The 26959-nt window shown below is 55.3% G+C and overlaps 2 long non-coding RNA genes across 2 annotated transcripts in view; one reads left to right on the top strand and one right to left on the bottom strand.

The window, feature by feature from the left end:
• The window catches only part of LOC142245950 (uncharacterized), a 104520-nt gene extending 90880 nt beyond the window's left edge, over positions 1–13640 (bottom strand). Inside the window, exon 1 of the long non-coding RNA XR_012724829.1 lies at positions 13553–13640. This is a non-coding gene — a long non-coding RNA (uncharacterized LOC142245950). The remainder of the gene's footprint in view (positions 1–13552) is intronic.
• LOC142245948 (uncharacterized) overlaps positions 13205–26959 on the top strand; it is a 33894-nt gene continuing 20139 nt past the window's right edge. Inside the window, exon 1 of the long non-coding RNA XR_012724827.1 lies at positions 13205–13281. This is a non-coding gene — a long non-coding RNA (uncharacterized LOC142245948). The remainder of the gene's footprint in view (positions 13282–26959) is intronic.

Raw genomic sequence — 26959 nt, 5'->3', positions numbered from 1 at the left:
CAAGAAAGGGAGAGTGCCCGTAAGGGTGTTAAACTGTGGGGAGGAGGAGGTTAGGCTTCCCCGGTACGCTACCCTCGCCAAGTTGCTTACTCTAGACCCCCACACCATCCAGGAGGCTGTTCCTCCAACCTCACCGCCTACTGCCAGTCCTCACCCATCCCCGGGGCGGTTAGATGAGTGGTGTCAAGAGTTACGCGTAGGCACCGATGATACCCCCACACATCACAAAGAAGGGGTACACCGGCTGGTACAGGAGTATGAGCGAGTTTTCAGCAAACATTCATTAGATTTTGGGCGGATTAAAGGGGTCCAACACCACATCCCCACAGGTGAACATCCCCCTATTAAAGAGAGATACAGACCTATTCCCCCTGCACACTACCAATGCGCCAAAGACATGTTGAGGAACATGAAGGAGGCGGGGGTTATTAGGGATAGCTGTAGTCCCTGGGCCACCCCGTTGGTGCTGGTTAAGAAGAAGGATGGCACCATGAGGATGTATGTGGATTACCAGAAGATTAACCAGATAACGCATAAGGATGCTTACCCTCTGACCCGTATTGAGGAGTCCCTGGCCGCGCTGAGAACCGCTAACTACTTCTCCACCCTTGACCTCACCAGTGGGTATTGGCAGGTGGCCGTGGCGCCTGAAGATCGTGAGAAGACCGCCTTCGCTACCCCCATGGGACTCTGTGAGTTCAACAGCATGCCGTTCGGGCTGTGCAACGCCCCTGGAACCTTCCAACGGCTGATGGAATGCTGTCTGGGACATCTGAATTTTGAGACCGTCTTGTTGTACCTGGACGATGTAATTGTGTACTCACAGACGTATGAAGCCCACCTGGAGCACCTAGCTGAGGTGTTCGCGTCCCTTTCCAAGTATGGGATGAAATTGAAGCCCTCCAAGTGTCATCTATTGAAGCCCAGGGTGCAGTACCTCGGACATGTGGTGGGCGCGGAAGGCGTCGCCCCAGACCCCGAAAAGATCACTACAATTCAAGACTGGCCGAGGCCGACCACGGTGAGAGAGGAGAGACAGTTCCTGGGTCTGGTGGGCTACTATCGCCGCTTCATCAATGGATACACGAAAATGGCTGCCCCCATGCAAGACCTCCTCGTGGGACAGACCAAGGGTGGCAGGTCCCCTGGAACCCCGTTGGCGTGGGAAGAAAAACATGAAGAGTCCTTCCGTCAGCTGAAGACTGCTTTGACTGGGGAAGAAATTCTGGCGTACCCAGACTACAGTCTCCCATTCACCCTCTACACCGATGCCAGTAATGTAGGCTTGGGAGCAGTCTTGTCCCAGATCCAGGACGGAAGAGAGAAGGTGATCGCTTATGCTAGCAGGAAACTCCGACCTACGGAAAGGAACCCTGAGAACTACAGCTCTTTCAAGCTCGAGCTCTTAGCACTGGTGTGGGCCATCACCGAGCGATTCCGCCATTACCTGGCAGCGGCCAAGTTCATCGCTTATACGGCCACAACCCGCTAACCCATTTGGATACAGATAAGCTGGGTGCATTGGAACAGCGGTGGGTGGCCAGGTTGGCTAATTATGATTTCACCATCAAGTACCGAGCCGGCCGTAAGAATGCTAATGCAGACGCACTCTCACGGATGCCCCACCTGTTGGGAGAAGGGCCGGATGATGATGACCTCGAAGAGATCGAGTTGCCTGCGTTCCACCGGCCGCCAGCCGAGAAGTTACATGTCCATCAACAACAGGTGAACTTAGACCCGCTGCCTAGCCAAGGGTGGCAAGAAGCCCAGGATCGGGCACCTGCCGTCCGCTTGGTCAAGGCCTTGGTGGAACAGGGCTCCGCCGGGATAGACCCTGCTGCTCCCGCCGAGGCCCAACAACTGTGGAAGGAATGAGCCCGGCTGTACCTGCACCAGGGAAAGCTGTATCGGGAATTGATCAACCCGAAGACCCACAAGAAGGTTCGCCAGCTGGTGATTCCCCAGACTAGTGTGCCCACTATCCTGCAGGCATACCATGACGGTTCCGGGCACTTTGGATGGAAGAAGCTGGAGATGCTGCTGAGGGAGTGGTTCTATTGGAGTGGGATGCGGGAGTCTGTGGAGGCCTGGTGCCGAGAATGTGGTCCCTGTGCACTGAGAAGAAGGGACGAGGCCAGCCAGAAAGCCCCACTGCGCCCTATCATTACGCATCAGCCGCTGGAGCTGGTTGCCCTCGACCACGTGAAGCTCACCCCTAGCCGAAGTGGGTATACCTACGCTCTGGCCATTGTAGACCACTATTCAAGATTCATGGTGGTTGTCCCAGTCAAGGACCTGACCGGCCGTACGGCCGCTAGAGCATTCCAGGCTTATTTCTGCCGATCACACGGGTACCCGTAGAGGGTGCTTACCCACCGGGGCCCAGCTTTCGAAGCGGAGGTGTTTCAGGAATTCTGCCAGTTGTACGGCTGCAAGAAAATTCGGACCACGCCTTACCATGCCCAGACCAATGGCATGTGTGAAAAGATGAACCACCTGGTCCTGGGCCTCCTCAAGACCTTACCGCTGGAAGAGCGGAACCTGTGGCCAGAAAAGCTACCTGACCTATTCGATATGTACAACAACATCCCTTCCAGCTCTACAAAGTGCACACCGGCGTACCTGATGAGAACTCAGCCCGGTCGGCTGCCAGTGGACCTGGAAATGGGTCTGGAGGCCCCAGAAGCCCTCCCTTCGACTGCTGGATGGGACACTCGGTGAAGGGCGACAGGTTCAAGAATATGTAGAAAAGAACTTGTGCCGGAGTCGAGAGCAGCAGGAGCAGTGCTTCAACAGGAAGGCTCCTGCAGGTCCCTTCCAGCCTGGGGATGTAGTGCTGAAGCGAAAGAGAAGAACCCATAAGCTGGATGATCAATGGGAGAAGACCCCGTATGTTATCCAACCAACCGAATGGGAGAATGGGAAGGTGTCACAAACCACCGGGGGGGGTCACTCAGAAATCACCCGCGCTGGCTACCAGTACGTCACAATCGGGGGGTAACAAGTGGGGTCACCCCTCCTTTATACCTCCCGACCGACAGACAGAGCACGTGACGCGCTCTCTAGCGCCCCTCTTATAGTCAGGCCAATTATGGAATTGCCCGACAATAAGCAAGGAGGCCGCTATACTACTTATGCCGATTATTGAAGGGTCCCCGGTGAGAGTAGGGTATATATTCCCCCGACCTCCGCGGGCGGAATATATAAACTCTCCCCGAATCTCACTGGCCTCCCCACAATAATCCTTGGCACAACTCGCTGCCACCAACCGATTTACGGTAACTATTAGCCGAACACACAGACGTGGGATTCAAGATCGAGATAACAGAACAGCCCAAGATTAATTATATAATTTAATCGCCTAAAGCACACTAGAAACTATAATATATACAATAGGGAATCTACAGAATATACAGTTATGTCAGAGTACAGTTACAGACAAAGCATGGTTTTCAAACAGGTATGCAATTCAATCAGTTACCTTGTGCGTCTGGCCACAGGGGGGCGCTGTAGACCAGGTTTCCAGGAACTCCCACAGATGTTTCCTACACGTGCCCCCAGCGAGAAGAACGCTGGAAAATGGCCGAAGTAGGGTTATCAACCTGGGCAGATCCAGGTCCCCTCCTACCTTAGTGACCTCACAGGGAAGCACTGCCACTCCCCCTGCATGGATCAGAATTATCCAGCAAAGGGGATTTTGGCTATAACTTTGCCTGGGAGCGTCGTAGGCAGACGCCAATGCTCTCATTGTGACAGTTATGAATTTAGCTGCAGAACGAGGGGACTCATGACCTGTCTACGAGTTCCCATATGGCTGATATCACGTTTGGTGTGTTTCCCAATGTCCTACTTCCATAAAAAGGGTGTGCCAGCATCGTCCACATGCGGAGACACCATTGTTATGGTTGCCATATTTATCGGAGATATGGCTTGCGAGATATGAACCATTTTTTACTGGAGTCGTTCTGTCTGGCTATTTCCATAGCCTTGCTAACTAGCTAGCAGCTCCTACTACAGGGTGACGGCAGGGAGTCATCCTGTATCCATTGTCCTAAAGCCACCTAATTTCCATATCACAGGACATGGCCATGGATTTGTTGCTAAACCAGTTGTGTGAAGGGAAGGGGGTAGTGACACCAGGAGAGGGCTTCCTGACATGACTTGAATGTCATGATTTATCGTCATATCTCCGGATTTACCTCACACCTCCCCCCTTTTGAGGGCGCTAGGGGGCAGCACACTCCGGTGTTCCCCCGTGCGCCCGTCCGCGACCTCTCCTTGTCGGGACAGCCCGTCTGCGTTACCGTGGTCACGGCCCCTTTTGTGGCGAATGGTGAAGTTGTATTGCTGGAGCGCAAGGCTCCATCGCAACAATCGCCCATTCGTCCCAGAGACGGTGTGCAACCAGCTGAGGGGATTGTGGTCCGTCTCCACGATGAAGTGGCGCCCGTATAGATAGGGTTGCAGACGCTGCAGGGCCCACACTATGGCCAGGCACTCCTTCTCCATTGTAGAATAGGCCACTTCCCTTGGTAACAGCTTCCTGCTCAGGTACAAGACTGGGTGCTCTTGGCTCGCAGAGTCCACCTGGCTGAGCACCGCACCGAGGCCGAAGTCACTGGCGTCGGTCTGTACTACAAACGGCTGCGTGAAGTCGGCTGCCTGTAGCACGGGCGGGCTGGACAGGGCGTCCTTTAGGGCCCGGAAGGCTGTCTCGCAGTCCACTGTCCAATCGACTGCAGAGGGCAGCTTCTTCTTGGTGAGGTCCGTCAAGGGCTTTGCCAGGCTACTATAGCATGGAACAAACCTCCTATAGTACCCAGCGGTCCCCAAGAAGGACATCACCTGCTTCTTGGTCCTGGGGGTGGGCCAGGATGCGATGGCCTCCACTTTCTCAGGCTCGGGCTTCAGCGTTCCCCCACCTACCCGGTGACCGAGGTACTGGACCTCGCTCATGGCCAGCTGACACTTTCCCGGCTTGATGGTCAAACCTGCCCGGTGGATCCGCCTGAGCACCTGTGCTAGATGCTCTAGGTGATCTTCCCAGGTGGGACTGAAGACGGCAATGTCATCCAGGTACGCGGCCGCGTACCCTTCAAGTCCCTTGAGCAGGGTGTTGACCATCCGCTGGAAAGTGGCAGGGGCATTCCTCATCCCGAACGGCATCACCGTGGACTCGTACAGTCCAAATGGGGTAATAAAGGCAGAGCGTTCCCTGGCCTTGCGAGTCAGGGGGATCTGCCAATATCCCCGGCTCAGGTCCATGATGGTCAGGTACTGAGCCCCGGCCAACTGATCGAGCAGGTCATCGATGCGTGGCATTGGGTACGCATCGGCGACCGTGACAGCATTGAGCCCCCTGTAGTCCACGCAGAACCGAGTGGTTCGGTCCTTCTTAGGGACGAGGACTACAGGCGAGGCCCAAGCGCTGTTGGATGCCTGGATCACCCCCAGCTCCAGCATCTCGTCAATCTCCTGGCGCATGTGTTGCTGCACCTCCAGGGAGACCCGATATGCTGAACGCCGGATCGGGGGATGATCCCCAGTGTCCACGTGATGGACAGCCAAGTCAGTCCTTCCGGGCTGGTTGGTAAACAACCCCCGGAAGGGGTGTAGGGTGGCCCACAGCTGGGACCGTTGGTCCTCCAAGAGCTGGTGGCCAACCTCCACATCCTCAATGGATCCGCCTGCCCTAACCTGGGCTAGCATATCCAAGAGGGTTTCCGCTTCTCCCTCCTCGGGCAGGTTGCACACGGGGAGCGCACATGCCTCCCGCTCATGATGTGCCTTCATCATGTTCACATGGAAGGGCTTCCGCCTTCCACGGGCAGGGTCCAGGGTGACCAGGTACGTCACAGGGTTGAGCTGCTGGTACACGAGGTATGGGCCTTCCCAGGCTGCCTGAAGCTTGTCCTGTGGTACGGGGACCAGTACCCACACCTCTTGACCCACTTGGTAGGTCCTCTCACAAGCGTTCTGGTCGTACCAACGCTTCTGATCGGCCTGGGCTTGAGCCATATTGTCGTGTACCAGTTGCGTCAAGGCCTGCATTTTGTCCCGGAAGCGCATGACATACTCGATAACCGACACTCCAGGGGTGGCCAAATCCCCTTCCCAAGCCTCTTTCACCAGAGCCAGGGGGCCCCGCACACGTCGCCCGTACAGGAGCTCAAACGGTGAGAATCCTGTTGAGGCCTGTGGAACCTCCCGGTAAGCAAATAACAGGTGTGGGAGATACCGCTCCCAGTCACGCCCATGGGAGTCGACCAACATCTTAAGCATCTGCTTTAAGGTGCCATTGAACCGCTCGCACAGGCCATTAGTCTGTGGATGGTACGGGCTGGCCACCAGATGTCGCACCTGGACTTGCTTACAGAGGGTCTCCATCAGCTGGGACATGAATTGGGTCCCCCGGTCGGTGAGCATTTCCTGGGGAAAACCCACTCGGGAGAAAATCTCCAGCAATGCGGTGGCCACCTTGTCAGCCCGAATGGACGACAAGGCCACTGCTTCTGGGTACCGGGTGGCATAGTCCACTACCGTCAGTATGAAGCGTTTCCCGGAGCTGCTGGGGATGGCCAGCGGGCCGACCAGATCCACAGCCACCCTCCTGAAAGGCTCATCGATGATTGGCAGAGATACCAGTGGGGCTTTGGGGCGTGGCCCCGCCTTCCCCACTCTCTGACAGGTTTCACACGAACGGCAGTAGGCAGCCACATCGGCCCCCATTTTTGGCCAGTAGAAATGCTGGTTTAACCTGGCCTTGGTCTTAGCGATCCCTAGGTGTCCGGCCATCGGAATCTCATGTGCGATCCGCAACAACTCCGTCCGGAACGGATAGGGTACCACCAACTGTCGGTCCCTGGGCCACGCCTCCGGTGAACCCTGCTGGACCGTGGCCCGGTACAGCCGTCCTTGGTCCCAGACCACTCGCTCCGGGTCCGAGTCCGAGGGAGGCTGTGCCGCCTGCTCCTTTAGAGCTTTCAGGCTGTCGTCAGCTTCTAACGCTGCCTGAAACCCCTGACCAGATGTGGCCAGAATCGACGAGACTGTCACATCTTCGGTCAGTACCCCGGGACCTGTGTCCTGGCCTCCACCTGACTCGGCTGCCACTTGGTCAGAAGGGGAAGAGCTATCGGACCTCCGGGAGGCCCCTTGGCTTCCAGCACTCCCACTGCGGGTGACAGCGGCCACAGCCGCTGCGACCGTGGGTCGTGCCTGCTCCTCCTCCGTTCCTGACCAAGTCGCCGGTTCAGGCAGACCTACCTGGCTTCCTGACACCCCGGTTGTGGGGGAACCATGCACCGAGATCTTACCTGGGAGCACTTCCGCTCCTGGACCGGCCCCAATCTCACCTGCCTGTTCCCCCCCTGCAGCAACAGAACCCCGCTGTGAAATCTCTGGGGACCCCACATTTGCTGTGGTAGCCCCCACCCCACACACTGGTCCTCCCCCTGCAGCACCCTGCTCTCTGCTTATCCCTGCAGAGGGCAACAGATCCCAGCTCACAGGCTGATTACTTGTAGAGGCATTGTCACACCTTTCTCTGACCCCCTCCCCTGTCACAGCTGCAGCTGTGTGTGTGTCTATGGTGTCTGTGCAAGCAGAAATATCAGAGTTCACTCCCTCCTCCCTTACATCATTCATAGATAACACATTAACATTGTCCGGAGGCACGTCAGCACTGGCTGAAGGTTCAGCCTTTGGGGCGGGGCCAAACTGGGAGGTTATTTGCCCCAAATCTGTCCCAAGTAGCACGTTTGCAGGGATCCGATCAGTTACCCCCACCTCCCTCACCCCTCGCCCTGCGCCCCAGTCCACATAAATGTTAGCAACAGGCAGCGCCGGGTCAGTGCCTCCAATCCCGGAGACAGCGAGGGTTTTTCCAGGGATCAAGTCTTGGGGGGACACCATCTCAGGCCGCACCAGAGTCACCTCCGAGGCGCTGTCTCGCAGTCCTATGGTCACAGACCGGCCGACGGTGACAGGTTGGAAGCTGTCCAGGGACCTACCACCACCCCCACCCACACAATACACCTTGGGCGGCCCTTGGGACGGGGACGGAGCCGGGGCCTTGGGACGCTGAGGGCACATGGCCTTGAAGTGTCCAGGTAGGTTGCACTGGTGGCACCGTCTTGGCTCTGCCACGGGCCTGGAGAGGGGAGTTGAGGGGGACACCCCCTGCAGTCTAGGGGCAGGTGGGGCAGTCGCAGAGTTCATCTTACCCCCTCTCCAGGTGCTGCTGGTGGCTGCTCTCCTGGCCTCCGGAGCCCGATTGTTGGTGTAGTCATCGGCCAGGGCAGCTGTAGCCGTGGATCCCTTTGGCTTCTGGTCTCGGATGAACTGGCGGAGATCCTCAGGGCAGTTCCACAAGAGTTGCTCCGTGATGAACAAGTCCAGGATCTCCGGTCCGGTGGAAAGCTGCAGGCCTTGGGTCCAGTGGTCGGCAGCTCGGGCAAGTGCCCGCCGGTGGTCAGCCCAGGAGTCCTTTGGTCCCTTCTGCAGCGTCCGGAACTTCTTGCGGTAGGACTCTGGAGTGAGGTTGTACTGTTGGATCAGGGCCCGCTTGATGGTGTCGTAGCCCTGATCTGCCTCAGCAGGCAAGTCCCCAAGGACATCCAGGGCCTTACCCCTTAAACGGGGGGTCAGGTATTTGGCCCACTGGTCCTTGTTCAGATGATGCTGCAAGCAAGTCCGTTCAAAAGCAGTCAAGAAAGAGTCCAAGTCTCCATCCTTCTCCAGCACTGGGAAGTCCTCAACACGGACCTTTGGAAGTTTGGTGTCTGGAAGGTCACGGGTGGCTGATGAGGGCCGGAGCTGAGCTAGCTGCAGCTGGTAGTTACGCTCTGCCTGGCGCTCTTCACGCGCTGCTTGCCGCTCACGCTCGGCCATGAGTTCCTTGTAGCCCTCCCGGTCTCCAGCCTGGCGTAGGGCCATAGCCATTTGAAGAAGGCTATCCGAGCCTCCCAGGCTCGGTGGAATGGCACGTGGTGATCTGCGGCCCGCTGCGGAGCCTGGTGCTTCACTGTCCATTGCAGAGCGGAGGGCTGGCGTCTGGCTCGTTGAGGACCCTTGGGCGAGCTGCTCCTCATCTTGTCCAGCAGTGCCCGGTTGTGCAATGTCCTCTGCAGAGCTGTTTTCTGGCGTCGAGCTCCTGGAGGACTCGTGGACAACCTCCTCATCGTCTCTGGCCTGAGCATCGGCCATTCCTTTGGCTTTGCTCCTGGTGCTCTCAGCCATTCTTGCAGACTTTTGGTCACTGACACAGAACTGACACCTGATGCCTCCACACACCTTACAGTATCTGCACTCTGACACTCTAGTGTTGAGCTAGTCTGAAGACCCCAGCAGCCACAGCTGCTGCAGGCAGTCTTTAGTGTCTGGGAGTATGGGTCTCACACTCACACACACTATTATCTCGATCCCACCGCTATGCCACCAATATGTCACAAACCACCGGGGGGGGTCACTCAGAAATCCCCCGCGCTGGCTACCAGTACGTCACAATCGGGGGGTAACAAGTGGGGTCACCCCTCCTTTATACCTCCCGACCGACAGACAGAGCACGTGACGCGCTCTCTAGCGCCCCTCTTATAGTCAGGCCAATTATGGAATTGCCCGACAATAAGCAAGGAGGCCGCTATACTACTTATGCCGATTATTGAAGGGTCCCCGGTGAGAGTAGGGTATATATTCCCCCGACCTCCGCGGGCGGAATATATAAACTCTCCCCGAATCTCACTGGCCTCCCCACAATAATCCTTGGCACAACTCGCTGCCACCAACCGATTTACGGTAACTATTAGCCGAACACACAGACGTGGGATTCAAGATCGAGATAACAGAACAGCCCAAGATTAATTATATAATTTAATCGCCTAAAGCACACTAGAAACTATAATATATACAATAGGGAATCTACAGAATATACAGTTATGTCAGAGTACAGTTACAGACAAAGCATGGTTTTCAAACAGGTATGCAATTCAATCAGTTACCTTGTGCGTCTGGCCACAGGGGGGCGCTGTAGACCAGGTTTCCAGGAACTCCCACAGATGTTTCCTACACGTGCCCCCAGCGAGAAGAACGCTGGAAAATGGCCGAAGTAGGGTTATCAACCTGGGCAGATCCAGGTCCCCTCCTACCTTAGTGACCTCACAGGGAAGCACTGCCACTCCCCCTGCATGGATCAGAATTATCCAGCAAAGGGGATTTTGGCTATAACTTTGCCTGGGAGCGTCGTAGGCAGACGCCAATGCTCTCATTGTGACAGTTATGAATTTAGCTGCAGAACGAGGGGACTCATGACCTGTCTACGAGTTCCCATATGGCTGATATCACGTTTGGTGTGTTTCCCAATGTCCTACTTCCATAAAAAGGGTGTGCCAGCATCGTCCACATGCGGAGACACCATTGTTATGGTTGCCATATTTATCGGAGATATGGCTTGCGAGATATGAACCATTTTTTACTGGAGTCGTTCTGTCTGGCTATTTCCATAGCCTTGCTAACTAGCTAGCAGCTCCTACTACAGGGTGACGGCAGGGAGTCATCCTGTATCCATTGTCCTAAAGCCACCTAATTTCCATATCACAGGACATGGCCATGGATTTGTTGCTAAACCAGTTGTGTGAAGGGAAGGGGGTAGTGACACCAGGAGAGGGCTTCCTGACATGACTTGAATGTCATGATTTATCGTCATATCTCCGGATTTACCTCACAGAAGGCCTACCAGATCAGTCATGACCAGGGGAAAACCTTGGCCACGATTTCCAGGGACCACCTGAAGAGGTGCCCACCACCATTGAGGGTAGCAACTGAAGCTCCGGTTCCCAGACCGGCTGAGGAGAAAGAAAAAGGGGTAATCCACACCATGATGGGCGATTTCCCGGCAGATTGGCCTACACAGAATGGCGCAGTGATTCTTCCAGTGATACTGTTCACACAACCCGTGGAGGAAAAAGAGATGGAAGTAGCTGATTATGAACCAGTGCCCAGGGATGCACCTATACCCAGCTCCCCTATGCCTCTGTCTGCCCCACACGATGTACGGGGTTATGAACCGGTTGTCTCCTCTGTCCCCTCGCTTGTTGCCACTGACACGGGGCCCAGTAGGTCCACACATTCCAACCTAGGCAGGCCCCCGCTTAGGTACAGGGAAACCGACATTTAGGGGTGCAGTCCACTGATTGTGGAGATGAATAAGTGAATGAAAGTAATCAAACCGAAGATGTTACCTGATTGTCAACCATGATTGAACCGGCCGTTGCCGGCAAGTTGTCCCCGAGGGGACCCTTTGCACCGTACGTAAGGAACTACTTACGGACATGTCCGAGAACTCGCAGGGCAACCACAAACTAGTGGAATGTAAATAATTGGCATGTATTCCGTTGCCGCCTCCGGAGAGGCTGATTTGGAGGATGGGCCTGGAGGAAAGGGATGGCCCAGGCCCGCCACTACCGTAACCGGTGGCGATCCTCCGGGGATCAGGGGTTCCCCATGGACGTGGGTTCCCCTGAAGGGCCCGTAGAGTATGCGATACCGTACCCGTACCCGCTCGGGCAGCCTGGAGATGGACTGGGGTCAAGGGGTGCTGCCCATTTTCTTAGGGGCAGCATCAGGGCCAGGTTGTGGTTGTGTGGGTGGGAGAGAGCGGAAGCCGACCGTTAATAAAAATGTTTGCAATATAAATATGTACCATTAGAAACGTTTAAGAAAGTGCCTCCCGTTAAGGAAAGATCCATACAAATGCTCATGTTGACCGTTTTTTTTTACTTGTTGAATTATCTTTTTCAGTTTTAAAAAAAATAAAACCAGTGATGGACGGGCAGCCCGTGGACGTCTGCATTTAACCAAGGGGGAATGTGGCGCCCTGGACAAGCCAGGTCATCACAGGTACTACAACAACACACCCCACACCCCGAGATAGGCACATCAGTCACACACAAATCCTTGTTGCCTCCCTCCAGGGGCTGATGTCCACACCAGGTGGGGCGGAGCCAGGTGGTTGGCCCCGCCCATCGAGGAGTTCACAGTCCTGGAGGCGGGAAAAGGAGGTCAGAACAGTGAAGGAGAGTGAAGGAGAAGGAGTGAAGTGGTAGTAGAGGAGCAGACTGACCGTGTTCGGGTACGTGGCCCGGGCACATACAGAAAGGTTGGCAGACGGTGGTGGCCGTCTGCAGGAGAGGCCAATCGATGCGGAACCGTAGGGCCAGGGTTGGGCGGTGGCCCACCGGTACCGAACCAGGGAGCGAAGTGAAGCAAGCACACACAGGCAGGGCCTACGGACCCCGCCCAGGCTTTGAGCCGCCTTTAAAAGGTCAAAATCCGTTACTGACCGGAACCCCAGGGGTTTCCTAACAACCAAGACCTGAGTGAAGGCAACCGTCCAAACCGACAAGGGAGATCTAGCTCTGGCGGTAGCTGTAGCTCCCAGGGCCAGAGCCTGTGGGCAAAAGGGCTCCTCCGGCACCTATACCGGGGAGCGGGCTACCGGTGGGAAGCCATCGGAGCCGAACACGCAAAAGGTGCAGGGAAAGACAGCCGTCACCAACCGTCCGGGGAGAACAGCAGCAGCCGGCTGCGGGACCCATCCATCCAGCCGTATGTTTTACCAGAGACTGTGTATTCGTTATTGGCTGAGTGAGTACCATCGTGCCACCCGGCACCGCGCTGCCCCCGCGACCCTGCACCTCACCGACCCCTGCCTGGCCCAACTCACCTCACCGGGCCCCGGGACCACCAGCCCCTACCCACGGAGGGGGAAAACATCCCAGCTGCTCCCTAACAACGTTCCCGGGATCCCCGTCACCAGCAGCGGTGGTGCCCCAACCTCCCCACAAACCGTGGGTGGCACCACGAACCAAATCCTCAAACCAAACCAACCCCTTTCACTCACGGGCGAGGAGCGCCGCTCGAGTCCCCGGTTCCGGGCCACCGCTCGAGCCACCAAGCAGCGGCAGCAGCATCAGCAGCCGGACCCGAGCAGCGAGCGCAGTCGAGCAGCGCACCCCCCGCCTGCGACATAAGGACTAATTCCCTTACAGTACATTATAGTTAGTTAAAATGCATCTTGAAGGTGACAAATTTTCTTTAATAATTGCAAAACTTTTACAATAATAGGTTAAATAGAAGGTTGACAAACCACTTTCCAAAGAATCATGAATCATTAACAGTGACTTACGTGAACAGCTGCATCCAAGAGTGCTTGGTGTCAGAATACTTTCAGATAACATTTAGCAGCTGTTGTCAAAGTCAAGAGGAGACGCCATTCTTAACACAGTAAGTACAACGTTTCTTCTTGTTTTATTTTGCAACTATTTAATATCTAAAAAGCTTTGTTTAATGCTATTATCATGACTTGTGATGTAAGAAGTGAAAAGCAAGATTATGTTATGAAGTTGGTTGTTAATCTGGATATCTATCAAGAAGGAATTAACGATAGGAGTGTTTGTCAAATACAAGAAAGTTAGTCTAGCACTAAGAGCCCACTTTGACCTTTTTAAACTGTTAATATGGGCATAAAGTAATAGAATTGTGATAATAGTCTTACCTGTGTGACTCATAACAGATGCCTTGTTGTTGAAATCTCATCTTTTATCGCTTTATATTAATCAGCACTTCCAGGCTATGGGGCTTTTGCTGCCTGGAAGGTAGCCCTGCCTCCTTGGCTTCATTAGCATTGGTATCGCTGCCTAGTAGTGTCACAGTCTGCCTGTGGCGTGTAGTTCCTGCTCTAAAATCCAGCGCCTGCCAACTAAGGCTGCTTTCACACATCAGTTTTTTTGCGTCAGGCACAATCCGGCTTAAAAACCTATGCAACAAATGCGGCGAAAAAATGGATCCGTTGCATAAGTCTTCCCATGCGACCCGTCCATTTTTTGATGGATCCGGTTTGATACTGAGCATGCACAGTTCAAAAAAACGCATCCGGTAGCCGGATGCGGTTTTTGCCGCAGGACACCGCATCTGGCGTCCATAGGCTTGTATTGTAAATCGCGCCGCATCGCGCCGGATCTGGCGCAATGCGGTTTTTCGCCGCAGACAAAAAACGCTGCATGCAATGTTCCATCCGGCCGCCACATCGGCTAAATATGCCGCATCCAGCCAAAAACGGACACAACGCAAGGCCATGTGGCACAATCCGGTGCTAATGCAAGTCTATGAGGAAAAAACACATGCGGGGGCAAAAAAAACGGATGCGTTTTTTCTGCAAAGCGCCGGATTGTGCCTGATTGCAAAAAACTGATGTGTGAAAGCAGCCCTATGCGGGCTTTATGTGGCGCCCTGGACTAGCCAGGTAGCCACAGATAAAACACACACACACCCCCCCCTCCCCTAGACAGTTACATTAGTCAGACAAAAACCCTTGTTGCCTCCCTCCAGGGTCTGATGTCCACACCAGGTGGGGCGGAGCCAGGTGGTTGGCCCCACCCACCGAGGAGTTCACAGGCCTGGAGGCGGGAACAGTGTCAGATGAGTTCAGGAGGTGAAAGTGAGAGGAGTAAACACTTGAGGTGTCTGGGTCGGAGCCCAGGCACTTACAGCAAGGTTGGCAGACGGTGGTGGCCATCTGCAGGAGTTGACGGATCTCTGCGGAACCGTAGGACCGGGGTTGGGCGGTGGCCCACCAGTACAGGACCGGGGAGCGGAGTGAAGTTAAGCACACAGGCAGGGCCATTGGACCCCGACTAGGCTTGGAGCCGCCGGCAACAGTCAAATACCGAGTGTGACCGGAACCCTAGGGGTTTCCTAACAGCCAAGTCCCGCTAGAAGGCAACAGTCCACACCGTGCGGATATACAGCCACCGCCACAGGCTAGAGATCCAAGGGCCAGCGCAAAAGGGCTCCTACGGTACCTATACGCCGGGGAGTGGACTACCGTTTGGGAAGCCATCGGAGTCAACACAGTACACAAAGGTGCAGTGAAAGACAGCCACCATCACCTGTCCGGGGAGAGACTCTGCAGCCGGCTGCGGGACCCGTCCATCCAGCCGTTTGGTTTACCGGAGACTTTGTGCATTTGTTGCTGAGTGAGTACCCCAGTGCCATCCGGCGCCATGCCGTCCCTGCAACCCTGCACCTCGCCAACCCTGCCTCCCCGTCACACTACCGGGCCCCGAGACCACCAACCCCTACCCACGGAGGGGGAGAACAACATCTCAGCTGCCCCCTACCATCGCTCCCGCGATCCCCGTCACCAGCAGCGGTGGTGCCCATCTTCACCACAACCCGTGGGTGGCGTCACGGACTAAATGCCCAAACAAACCACCCCCTTTTCACTCACAGACGGGCAGCGCCGCTCGAGTCCCCGGATCCGGCCCACCGCTCGAGCCACCGAGCCGCAGCAGCAGCGCCGGACCCGAACGTTGGCGAGCGCAGCGCCTCGCCACCTGCGACAACTTGGCGTCACAAACAGGATCGAGCCGATCTACTTACCGGTAGAAGTGCGCCTTGCAGTTCCTGCTGGCGGCATCCGGATGAAAAGTTTGAAGCGCCGCCATCTTTGGCGCGCAGATTTCCCGCTCGAGCGTCTTCCCCGAGTAGGGAAGGCGCGAAAAGCCAAGCCCCGCCCCCTAAGAGGAAGTGCTAGAAAGAACCAAGGGGGACGGGAAGAAGATGTCTGCGCCCAACGGAGCCGTTGGAGGAGTGGTGGTCGCAACCGCAGCAGCGCCCGCAGATAGAAACGGGGTAGTCCGTGCTCCGGCCGCAGGAGCGGGGAAGGCCGAGGGTCCAGCGGTCGCCCAGGTGATGCCGTTCTCTCTGCCCTATGTGCCTGGTGCTACCTGGCAACCGCAGTACGAAGGGAAGCCTGATGCTTTGCAGGTGTTCCGGAAAAAGATTAGCCCGGTTCTCGATTTATATCCCTTGACGGACAGGCAACGGGCAGCGGTAGTGCTGGGGCAGCTAACCGGCGCGGCTGAGCAGGAGACGGAGACCTGGACCAATGCGGACCGGTCCTCAGTGACTATCATTTTTGAGAAACTCCAAACCGCTTTTGAGACCCGCACGGAAGCGGAGCTGCGGATGCAGTTTTATCAGTGCCGACAGCGGCCTGTGGATAATATAAGAGACTATGCCTTGCACCTACAAACAGCCCTCCGTGCGCTGAAGCGAGTGGATACCATTAACGATGTGGACAGCAATAAGATGCTAGTGGAACAATTCTTGCAAGGGCTGGGGTCCACGGAAGACCGCAAGCAGCTACGGCTGTGGGCCCTGGAACACCCTAATCAGGACTTTTCAGTATTGAAAGAGCGGGCTATCAAGGCCCTGCAAGCCCCAGCACCAGATGCCCCTGAGTCGGCCCCATGGCCGGCTGAAACTGCTCCCATCACTGTGGCACCTCCTCTCCCGACTCTACCGGCCCTTGCAGCGCCCATCGGGATGATGGAGGAGCTAGCTGCTCAGGTCCGCCGCATGGATGGAGACCTACCCAAGATCGCACTCCAGCTTCCGACGAGAGTCAAGCCCCCAGGGAGGATCCAGCTCGCCGATAGCCTGAAGGACGTCCCCTGGATGCAGCGGAGAAGGACCAATGACTCACAGTATGGGCCTCCTATTTGTTACAGGTGCAGCAAGCCTGGCCACTACTCTAGGCGATGCCCGTTAAACGAGCAACCCCTGGGGCCAAGGGCCAATCCTCAGGAGTAGACACCAACGGCCCCTCCGACTGGTGAGACCGGTACGTCGGAGCTCGCCCCATCATCCCTCTGGCAGTAGACGGCATCCCGCTTATGGCCCTATTGGACACGGGATCACAGGTAACCACTATACCGTATACACTGTACCAGCAGTATTGGGGTACGGATGAACTTGCCCCCTCTGATGATAGCCTGACTCTGGTTGCAGCCATTGGACTCCCTTTAACCCAAGTGGGATACAAACAAGTGACCTTGACCGTGGGACGTGCGGAGCTAAAACACCAAGGGATGATTGTGGTGATGAATGAACTCAGTGACCATAACCCAAAAGTGATTCTAGGGACTAATGTGATGGAGCATTGTATGAGTGAGGTGCTGAGTCTGTTGCAGCAGCTTGCCGCCACAGCAGGAGGAGGCCGACAGAGGGCTGTGCAGCGTGAGATCCGGGCCCTCCTATATCGGCAACAAGTGAATTCAACGGGTGGAGAAATTGGTGGCGTAAGGGTGATGGATGTGGCCCCCTTGGTAGTGCCCCCCAGAAGCGAGATGATGATCTGGTGCAGGGCAGCAGTAGGCCCCCAAGGGCGCGACTACCCGGCAATGGTAGAACCCATGCCTTCTGAACACTGGCCCACGGTGATGGTGGCCAGAGGGGTGGTTGACGTCAAAAAGGGAAGAGTGCCTGTGAGAGTGCTGAATTGTGGGGAGGAAGAAGTTAGGCTTCCCCGTTACGCCACACTTGCCAAGTTGCTTACCTGACACCATTCACGAAGCTGCCCCCCCTACTTCAGCACCCCCTGACAGTAACCACATACCCCCCGAACAGCTAGAGGCGTGGTGCCAGGAACTACATATAGGCACCGAAGCCACACCCATGCATCACAAAGAGGGGGTACACAGGGTGGTACAGGAGTATGGACAGGTTTTCAGCAAGCACCCATTAGATTTCGGGAGAATTAAAGGGGTTCAACACCATATCCCTACAGGCCTACATCCACCCATCAAAGAAAGATATACAGTGCCTACAACTAGTATTCAACCCCCTGCAGATTTAGCAGGCTTACACATTCGGAATTAACTTGGCATTGTGACATTTGGACTGTAGATCAGCCTGGAAGTGTGAAATGCACTGCAGCAAAAAAGAATGCTTTTTTTTTTTTGTTTTTTTTTTAAATTGTGAAAAGTTTATTCAGAGGGTCATTTATTATTCAACCCCTCAAACCACCAGAATTCTGTTTGGTTCCCCTACAGTATTAAGAAGTATTTCAGGCACAAAGGACAATGAGCTTCACATGTTTGGATTAATTATCTCTTTTTCCAGTCTTTTCTGACTAATTAAGACCCTCCCCAAACTTGTGAATAGCACTGGTCAACATGGGAAAGACAAAGGAGCATTCCAAGGCCATCAGAGACAAGATCGTGGAGGGTCACAAGGCTGGCAAGGGGTACAAAACCCTTTCCAAGGAGTTGGTCTTACCTGTCTCCACTGTTGGGAGCATCATCCGGAAGTGGAAGGCTTATGGAACTACTGTTAGCCTTCCACGGCCTGGACAGCCTTTGAAAGTTTCCTCCCGTGCCGTGGCCAGGCTTGTCCGAAGAGTCAAGGCAAACCCAAGGACAACAAGGAAGGAGCTCTGGGAAGATCTCATGGCAGTGGGGACATTGGTTTCAGTCAATACCATAAGTAACGTACTCCACCGCAATGGTCTCCGTTCCAGACGAGCCCGTAAGGTACCTTTACTTCAAAGCGTCATGTCAAGGCTCGTCTACAGTTTGCTCATGATCACTTGGAGGATTCTGAGACAAACTGGTTCAAGGTTCTCTGGTCTGATGAGACCAAGATCGAGATCTTTGGTGCCAACCACACACGTGACGTTTGGTGACTGGATGGCACTGCATACGACCCCAATAATACCATCCCTACAGTCAAGCATGGTGGTGGCATCATGCTGTGGGGCTGTTTCTCAGCCAAGGGGCCTGGCCATCTGGTCCGCATCCATGGGAAGATGGATAGCACGGCCTACCTGGAGATTTTGGCCAAGAACCTCCGCTCCTCCATCAAGGACCTTAAGATGGGTCGTCATTTCATCTTCCAACAAGACAATGACCCAAAGCACACAGCCAAGAAAACCAAGGCCTGGTTCATGAGGGAAAAAATCAAGGTGTTGCAGTGGCCTAGTCAGTCTCCTGACCTTAATCCAATTGAAAACTTGTGGAAGGAGCTCAAGATCAAAGTCCACATGAGACACCCAAAGAACCTAGATAACTTGGAGAAGATCTGCATGGAGGAGTGGGCCAAGATAACTCCAGAGACCTGTGCCGGCCTGATCAGGTCTTATAAAAGATGATTATTAGCTGTTATTGCAAACAAGGATTATTCCACAAAATATTAAACCTAGGGGTTGAATAATAATTGACCCACACTTTTATGTTGAAAATTTATTAAAAATTAAGTGAGCAACATAACTTGTTGGTTTGTAAGATTTATGCATCTGTTAATAAATCCTGCTCTTGTTTGAAGTTTGAAGGCTCTAACTTATTTGCATCTTATCAAACCTGCTAAATCTGCAGGGGGTTGAATACTACTTGTAGGCACTGTAGGTCCATCCCGCCAGGACACTATCAATGCGCCAAAGACATGTTGAGGAACATGAAGGAGGCAGGGGTCATTCGGGATAGTTGTAGTCACTGGGCAGCCCCACTGGTGCTGGTGAAAAAGAAGGATGGCACCATGAGGATGTGTGTGGATTACCGGAAGATCAACCAGATAACGCATAAGGATGCCTATCCTCTCCCCCGTATCGAAGAGTCGCTAGCTGCGCTGAGAACTGCTAACTTCTTCTCTACCCTTGATCTTACTAGCGGATACTGGCAGGTGGCGGTCGCACCCGAGGACCGTGAGAAGACTGCATTCACTACTCCCATGGGACTCTGCGAGTTCAACAGCATGCCATTTGGGCTGTCAAATGCCCCTGGAACCTTCCAATGACTCATGGAGTGTTGCCTGGGACACCTCAATTTCGAAACCATCTTGCTGTATCTGGATGATGTGATCGTATACTCCCAGACGTACGAGGACCATCTGGAGCACCTGGCCGAGGTGTTCGCGTCCCTTGCCAAATATGGGATGAAGCTGAAGCCCTCCAAGTGCCATCTACTGAAACCTAGGGTCCAGTACCTCGGACATGTGGTGAGCGCCGAAGATGTTGCCCCAGATCCCGAGAAGATCACGGCTATCCAGGACTGGCAGAGGCCGACCACCGTGAGAGAGGTGAGACAATTCCTTGGCCTGGTGGGCTACTATCGTCGCTTCATCAAGGGGTATACGAAGATGGCCGCACCTATGCAAGACCTCCTCGTGGGACAGGCCAAGGGTGACAGGGCCCCTGGGCCTCCGTTTGTGTGGGAGGAGAAGCATGAAGAGTCCTTTCACCAGCTGAAGACAGCCTTGACGGGAGAGGAGGTCCTGGCGTACCCCGACTACAGCCTCCCGTTCGTCCTCTACACCGATACCAGCAACATGGGCTTGGGAGCAGTCCTGTCCCAGGTCCAGGACGGGAAAGAAAAGGTGATCGCCTATGCCAGCAGAAAGCTCCGGGCCACGGAAAGGAATCCTGAAAACTACAGCTCCTTCAAGCTGGAGTTCCTGGCCCTGGTGTGGGCAATCACCCAGAGGTTCCAACATTACCTCGCAGCGGCAACATTCACTGCTTACACGGACAATAATCCGTTGACCCATCTGGATACGGCCAAGCTGGGTGCTCTGGAACAACGGTGGGTGGCCAGGCTGTCTAATTATGACTTCACTATTAAATACAGAGCTGGCCGCAAAAACACCAACGCGGACGCGTTATCCCGGATGCCCCACCTGCCAGATGGGGGGCCGGAAGACGATGACCTCGAAGAAATCGGGTTGCCCGTGTTCCATCGGCCACCGGTCAAAAAACTACATGTCAAACAACAACAGGTGGACCTGGACCCGCTACCCAATCAGGGATGGCAAGAAGCCCAAGACCAAGCGCCTGCTGTCCAGCTGGTCAAGACCATGATTGAGCAAGGCTCCTCTGGAATGGATCCGGCAGCTCCCTCTGAAGCCCAGCGGCTGTGGAAAGAGCGAGCCCGGCTGTACCTGCATGAAGGGAAGCTGTATCGGGGGCTGATCAACCCGAAGACTCACGAGAAGGTTTGTCAGCTGGTGGTCCCTCAGGCCAGCGTGCCCAAAGTCCTATGGGCATACCACGACGGCGCCGGGCATTTCGGCTGGAAAAAGCTGGAGATGTTGCTGAGAGAGAGCGGTTCTATTGGAGTGGGATGCAAGAATCTGTGGAGGCCTGGTGCCGAGAGTGCGGCCCCTGTGCGCTGAGAAGGAAGGATGAAGCCAGCCAAAGAGCCCCTCTACAGCCGATCGTCACCCATCAACCGCTGGAATTAGTTGCCCTGGACCATGTCAAGCTTACACCCAGCCGGAACGGATACACTTATGCCTTAACCATCATGGACCACTACTCTAGATTCATGGTGGTTGTTCCAGTCAAAGATTTGACCGGCCATACCGCAGCTAGGGCATTCCAGGCCTACTTCTGTCCACCGCATGGCTACCCAGAGAGGGTGCTTACGGACCAGGGTTCAGCCTTTGAAGCAGAGGTGTTTCAAGAGTTCTGCCAATTGTACGGTTGTAAGAAGATCAGGACCACTCCATATCATGCCCAGACTAATGGGATGTGCGAAAAGATGAACCACCTGGTCCTGGATCTCCTCAAGGTGATACCGCTGGAAGAGCGGAACCTGTGGCCAGAAAAGCTGCCTGACCTGATTGACATGTACAACAACATCCCCAGTAGTTCTACCAAATGTACCCCGGCATATCTGATGAGAGTCCGACCGGGCCGGTTGCCGGTGGACCTCGAAATGGACTTGGAAGCTCCTGAGGCCCTTCCTTCAACTACAGGCTGGGATAACCGATGGCAAATTCAGTACCGACAGGTTCAGGAATATGTGGAAAGGAACCTGTGTCAGAGCCGAGCAAAACAGGAACAGCGCTTTAACAAGCGGGCTTCAGCCGCCCCCTTTGAGCCCAGGGATGTGGTGCTGAAATGGAAAAGAAGAACCCATAAGCTCGATGATCAATGGGAGAAGAACCCATATGTCATCCAGCCCACTGAATGGGAGAATGAAAAGGCCTATCGGATTAGTCGCGACCAAGGAAAAACTGTGGCTACGGTTTCCAGAGATCACTTGAAAAGGTGTCCACCCCCCTTAAGGTTGGCAAACGAAGTTCTGGTCCCGATACCGAGCAAGAAAAAGGAAAGAGAGGTGATCCACACGGTGATGGGTGATTTTCCAGCAGACTGGCCTATGCAGAAGGGCGCGGTGACTGTTCCAGTGATAATGTTCCCACAACCCGTGGAAGAAATGGAAACGGACAGAACCGCCAGCGAGCCGCTTGAATCAGTGCCCAGGGATGCACCTATACCCGACACCTGTGGGTCTCCAACTGTCATACCTGCCATACGGGAAGAGGAGCTGATTGTTCCCTCTGTCTCCTTGCCCCCCACTGATAACATCATGCCCAGAAGGTCCACACGCCCCAACCTAGGTAGGCCCCCACTTAGGTACAGGGAAATTACCATCTAGGGGCGCAGTATGTTAATTGTGTAAATAGTTGAGTGAATGAATGAATACAAATCAACCGAGTTTTCATCTGATTATCTACTGTGATTGTCCCGGCCGCTGCCGGCCAGTTGTCCCCAGAGGGACTCTATGTGTTTACCGCCCGCATGAGAAACTGCTCGTGGACATGGCCGAGAACTTGTAGGCCACCCACGAACTTGTGGGGTTGTAAATAATGTTCTGGGATGGATACCGTTGCCACCTCCGGAGAGGCTGATTTGGAGGATGGGCCTGGAGGAAAGTGATGGCCCAGGCCCGCCACGACCGAAACCGGTGGCGATCCTCCGGGGGTCAGGGGTTCCCCCTTGGACGTGGGGTCCCCCTGAAGTGACAGTCGGGTGCGAGTTACCGTACCCATTCCCGCTCGGGCAGCCTGAACCTGGACTGGGGTAAAGGGGTGCTGCCCACTTCTTAGGGGCAGCATCAGGGCTAGGTTGCTTGGGTGGGAGAGCGGAAGACATCCGTCTGTCCGTTATTAAAAATGTATATATGTGTTGTAACGTTTAAGAGGACCTAAAGTATGCTTATGTTTCATGTTTTACCATATTATTTATATTTTTGCAATTTGAAAAATAAAACCGGTGACGGGCAGCCTGTGGACAGTCTGCATTTTACCAAGGGGGAATGTGGTGCCCTGGACTAGCCAGGTAGCCACAGATAAAACACCCCCCCCCACCCCCCAGACAGTTACATTAGTCAGACAAAAACCCTTGTTGCCTCCCTCCAGGGTCTGATGTCCACACCAGGTGGGGCGGAGCCAGGCGGTTGGCCCCACTCACCGAGGAGTTCACAGGCCTGGAGGCGGGAACAGTGTCAGATGAGTTCAGGAGGTGAAAGTGAGAGGAGTAAACACTTGAGGTGTCTGGGTCAGAGCCCAGGCACTTAAAGCAAGGTTGGCAGACGGTGGTGGCCGTCTGCAGGATTTGACGGATCTCTGTGGAACCATAGGACCAGGGATGGGCGGTGGCTCACAGGTACTGAACCGGGGAGCGGAGTGAAGTTAAGCACACAGGCAAGGCCATCGGACCCCGACTAGGCTTGGAGCCGCCGGCAACAGTCAAATACCGAGTGTGACCGGACCCGTCCATTTTTTGATGGATCCGGTTTGATACTGAGCATGCACAGTTCAAAAAACCGCATCCGGTAGCCGGATGCGGTTTTTGCCGCAGGACACCGCATCTGGCGTCCATAGGCTTGTATTGTAAATCGCGCCGCATCGCGCCGGATCTGGCGCAATGCGGTTTTTCGCCGCAGACAAAAAACGCTGCATGCAATGTTCCATCCGGCCGCCACATCGGCTAAATATGCCGCATCCAGCCAAAAACGGACACAACGCAAGGCCATGTGGCACAATCCGGTGCTAATGCAAGTCTATGAGGAAAAAACACATGCGGGGGCAAAAAAAACGGATGCGTTTTTTCTGCAAAGCGCCGGATTGTGCCTGATTGCAAAAAACTGATGTGTGAAAGCAGCCCTATGCGGGCTTTATGTGGCGCCCTGGACTAGCCAGGTAGCCACAGATAAAACACACACACACACCCCCCTCCCCCAGACAGTTACATTAGTCAGACAAAAACCCTTGTTGCCTCCCTCCAGGGTCTGATGTCCACACCAGGTGGGGCGGAGCCAGGTGGTTGGCCCCACCCACCGAGGAGTTCACAGGCCTGGAGGCGGGAACAGTGTCAGATGAGTTCAGGAGGTGAAAGTGAGAGGAGTAAACACTTGAGGTGTCTGGGTCGGAGCCCAGGCACTTACAGCAAGGTTGGCAGACGGTGGTGGCCATCTGCAGGAGTTGACGGATCTCTGCGGAACCGTAGGACCGGGGTTGGGCGGTGGCCCACCAGTACAGAACCGGGGAGCGGAGTGAAGTTAAGCACACAGGCAGGGCCATTGGACCCCGACTAGGCTTGGAGCCGCCGGCAACAGTCAAATACCGAGTGTGACCGGAACCCTAGGGGTTTCCTAACAGCCAAGTCCCGCTAGAAGGCAACAGTCCACACCGTGCGGATATACAGCCACCGCCACAGGCTAGAGATCCAAGGGCCAGCGCCTGCAGGCAAAAGGGCTCCTACGGTACCTATACGCCGGGGAGCGGACTACCATTTGGGAAGCCATCGGAGTCAACATAGTACACAAAGGTGCAGGGAAAGACAGCCACCATCACTTGTCTGGGGAGAGACTCTGCAGCCGGCTGCGGGACCTGTCCATCCAGCCGTTTGGTTTACCGGAGACTTTCTGCATTTGTTGCTGAGTGAGTACCCCAGTGCCATCTGGCACCACGCCGCGCTGTCCCTGCAACCCTGCACCTCGCCAACCCTGCCTCCCCGTCACAGCACCGGGCCCCGGGACCACCAACCCCTACCCACGGAGGAGGAGAACAACATCTCAGCTGCTCCCTACCATAGCTCCCGGGATCCCCGTCACCAGCAGCGGTGGTGCCCATCTTCACCACATCCCGTGGGTGGCATCACGGACTAAATCCCCAAACAAACCACCCCCTTTTCACTCACGGGCGAGAAGCGCCGCTCGAGTCCCCGGATCCGGCCCACCGCTTCGAGCCACCGAGCCGCAGCAGCAGCGCCGGACCCGAGCGTTAGCGAGCGCAGCGCCCCGCGACATTTACACGTTAGGATCTATCGTGCGATTGCACGAGCGATCGTAACTGCCCACGTCGTTTGTGCGTCATGGGCAATTGATTGCCCGTGGCGCACAAAGTCGTAAACCCCCGTCACACGTACTTACCTCCCATGCTACGTCGCTGAGGGCGGAAAACATCCACTTCCTGAAGTGGGAGGGATGTTCGGCGTCACAGCGACGTCACATGGCGGCCGGCCAATAGAGGCGGAGGGGCGGAGATGAGCGGGATGTAAACATCCCGCCCACCTCCTTCCTTCCACATAGCCGTCGGGAGCCGCGGGACGCAGGTAAGCGATGTTCATCATTCACACGGAGCGACGTGTGCTGCCACGAGAACGATGAACAACCGGCACCATGTTTCATAAACAATTTTATGAAACCTAGCCACGAGTACACGACTTACGATTTGTGAGCGATACTGCGTCGCTAGGAGGTGTCACACAGGCCGACGTCGCAAGTGATGCCGGATGTGCGTCACAAAAACCGTGACCCCGACGATCTATCGCACGTGTCTCGTATCAAGCAGGTGTACCGCCCTGAGAGGGGCCCGGACGCTTCCTCCTCTTGCTCGGGCCGAGCCGCTCGAGGTCCGGGCTCGGGTTGTCGGTGGCACAAGCGCCTCCGGACCGGGGGCCACGTCGCTCTGTTAGAGGGGAGAGGAAGCGGGGTGGTGGTGTGGGACGAGGCGCGCAGCCGGGGAGGGCCGCGTGGTCGTCTAACGGGTCGTGATGCCACCCACGGGTCGTGGTGATGGGATGCACCACCGCTGCGGCTGGAGTGATGGCGGGCTCATCCAGGATCGGTGTTGCAGCCGCAGCCTAGATGTTAGCCCCTCCGTGGGTAGGGGCAGTGTCTCCCGGGGCCTGGTGGGGAGAGGGAACTGGACTGGAGCGCTGATGTTGTTGTCGGGGTGCAGGGTGCCGTGCCACGGTGTAGTGTCGTGCCCAGATGGCACTGGTGTACTCACGATTGATTCACACTCAGAGTCACTGGTAAACCAAAGTTCGGATGTGGTTGGTTCCCGCGGCTGGCTGCAGGTGTCCCCTGTGGGGTTGATGGTGGCCCCTTTTCTCGTGCACCTCTGGATGTTGTGCTTCGGCTCCCCTTTCTGAGCAGGGGTGGCCCGCTCCCCGGCGTTGAGCTGCCGGAGGAGCCCTCGGTTGCCCGCAGGCGCTAGCCCGTCGGGTGTTTGGCCCTTGGCGGTGGTGCTCACCCGGTCTCGGTGGGCTTTTGCCTTCTTTCGGGACTTTGGGTGTGGATGAACCCGTGAGGTCCAGCCAGCAATCAGTCAATTTGCCTAAACTCAGTGGCTTCTAAGCTAGGACGGGGTCTTTGTACCCGGTTTCTGGTGCTCCGGTACATGGTTGACTAACCGGTTCGGGACCAGCGGGCTCCAACCCAGGCCCAGTCCATACGGTTCTGCCGGTTGCTGTATCGGTACTCCTGCAGACGGCCACCACCGTCTGCCTGCCTGACGTTTACAAGGGGCCCAGGCTCCTACCCGGGTCCCTGACAGCTGCTCCACTCCCACTCACTGTCAACTCAAAAACTAGACTGTTTGAACTTCCTGCCCCAGGACAGTAGTCTTCTCGGTGGGCGTGCCTTTCCGCCTGACTCCTCCCACCTGTTGTGCTCTACTGGCCCTGAGGGAGGCATCAGGTCTCCCTTCCGGGTGACATGTGTGTGACCTCACAGGGGATGGGGGTGTGTGTATATGCGGTAGGTGTAATTACCTGTGACCCCTGGGGTCCAGGGTGTCACACAGGCATAAGGCTGTGTGTCCATACTGCGTTTTTGCCAAGTTTTTTCTTGCAGATTTTAATGAATACTGCAAGGAAAAAAGCATCCCAGCAAAGTCTATGAGAATCCTGAATAACCGTGCATATGTTGCACATTGTTTCCTTGCAGATTTTGGTGGAGAAAAAGAACTGACACTTCTCCTCACACATCATGCACCTGACATGGTCTGTGATGCTCTCCATAGCTCAATAACCCGGGGTCATCATGGT

Source organism: Anomaloglossus baeobatrachus, chromosome 7, assembly GCF_048569485.1.
Source record: "Anomaloglossus baeobatrachus isolate aAnoBae1 chromosome 7, aAnoBae1.hap1, whole genome shotgun sequence".
NCBI lineage: Eukaryota > Metazoa > Chordata > Amphibia > Anura > Aromobatidae > Anomaloglossus > Anomaloglossus baeobatrachus.
The sequence above is the reverse complement of the archived record's forward strand: the minus strand, read 5'-3'. Positions and strand labels throughout refer to the sequence as shown.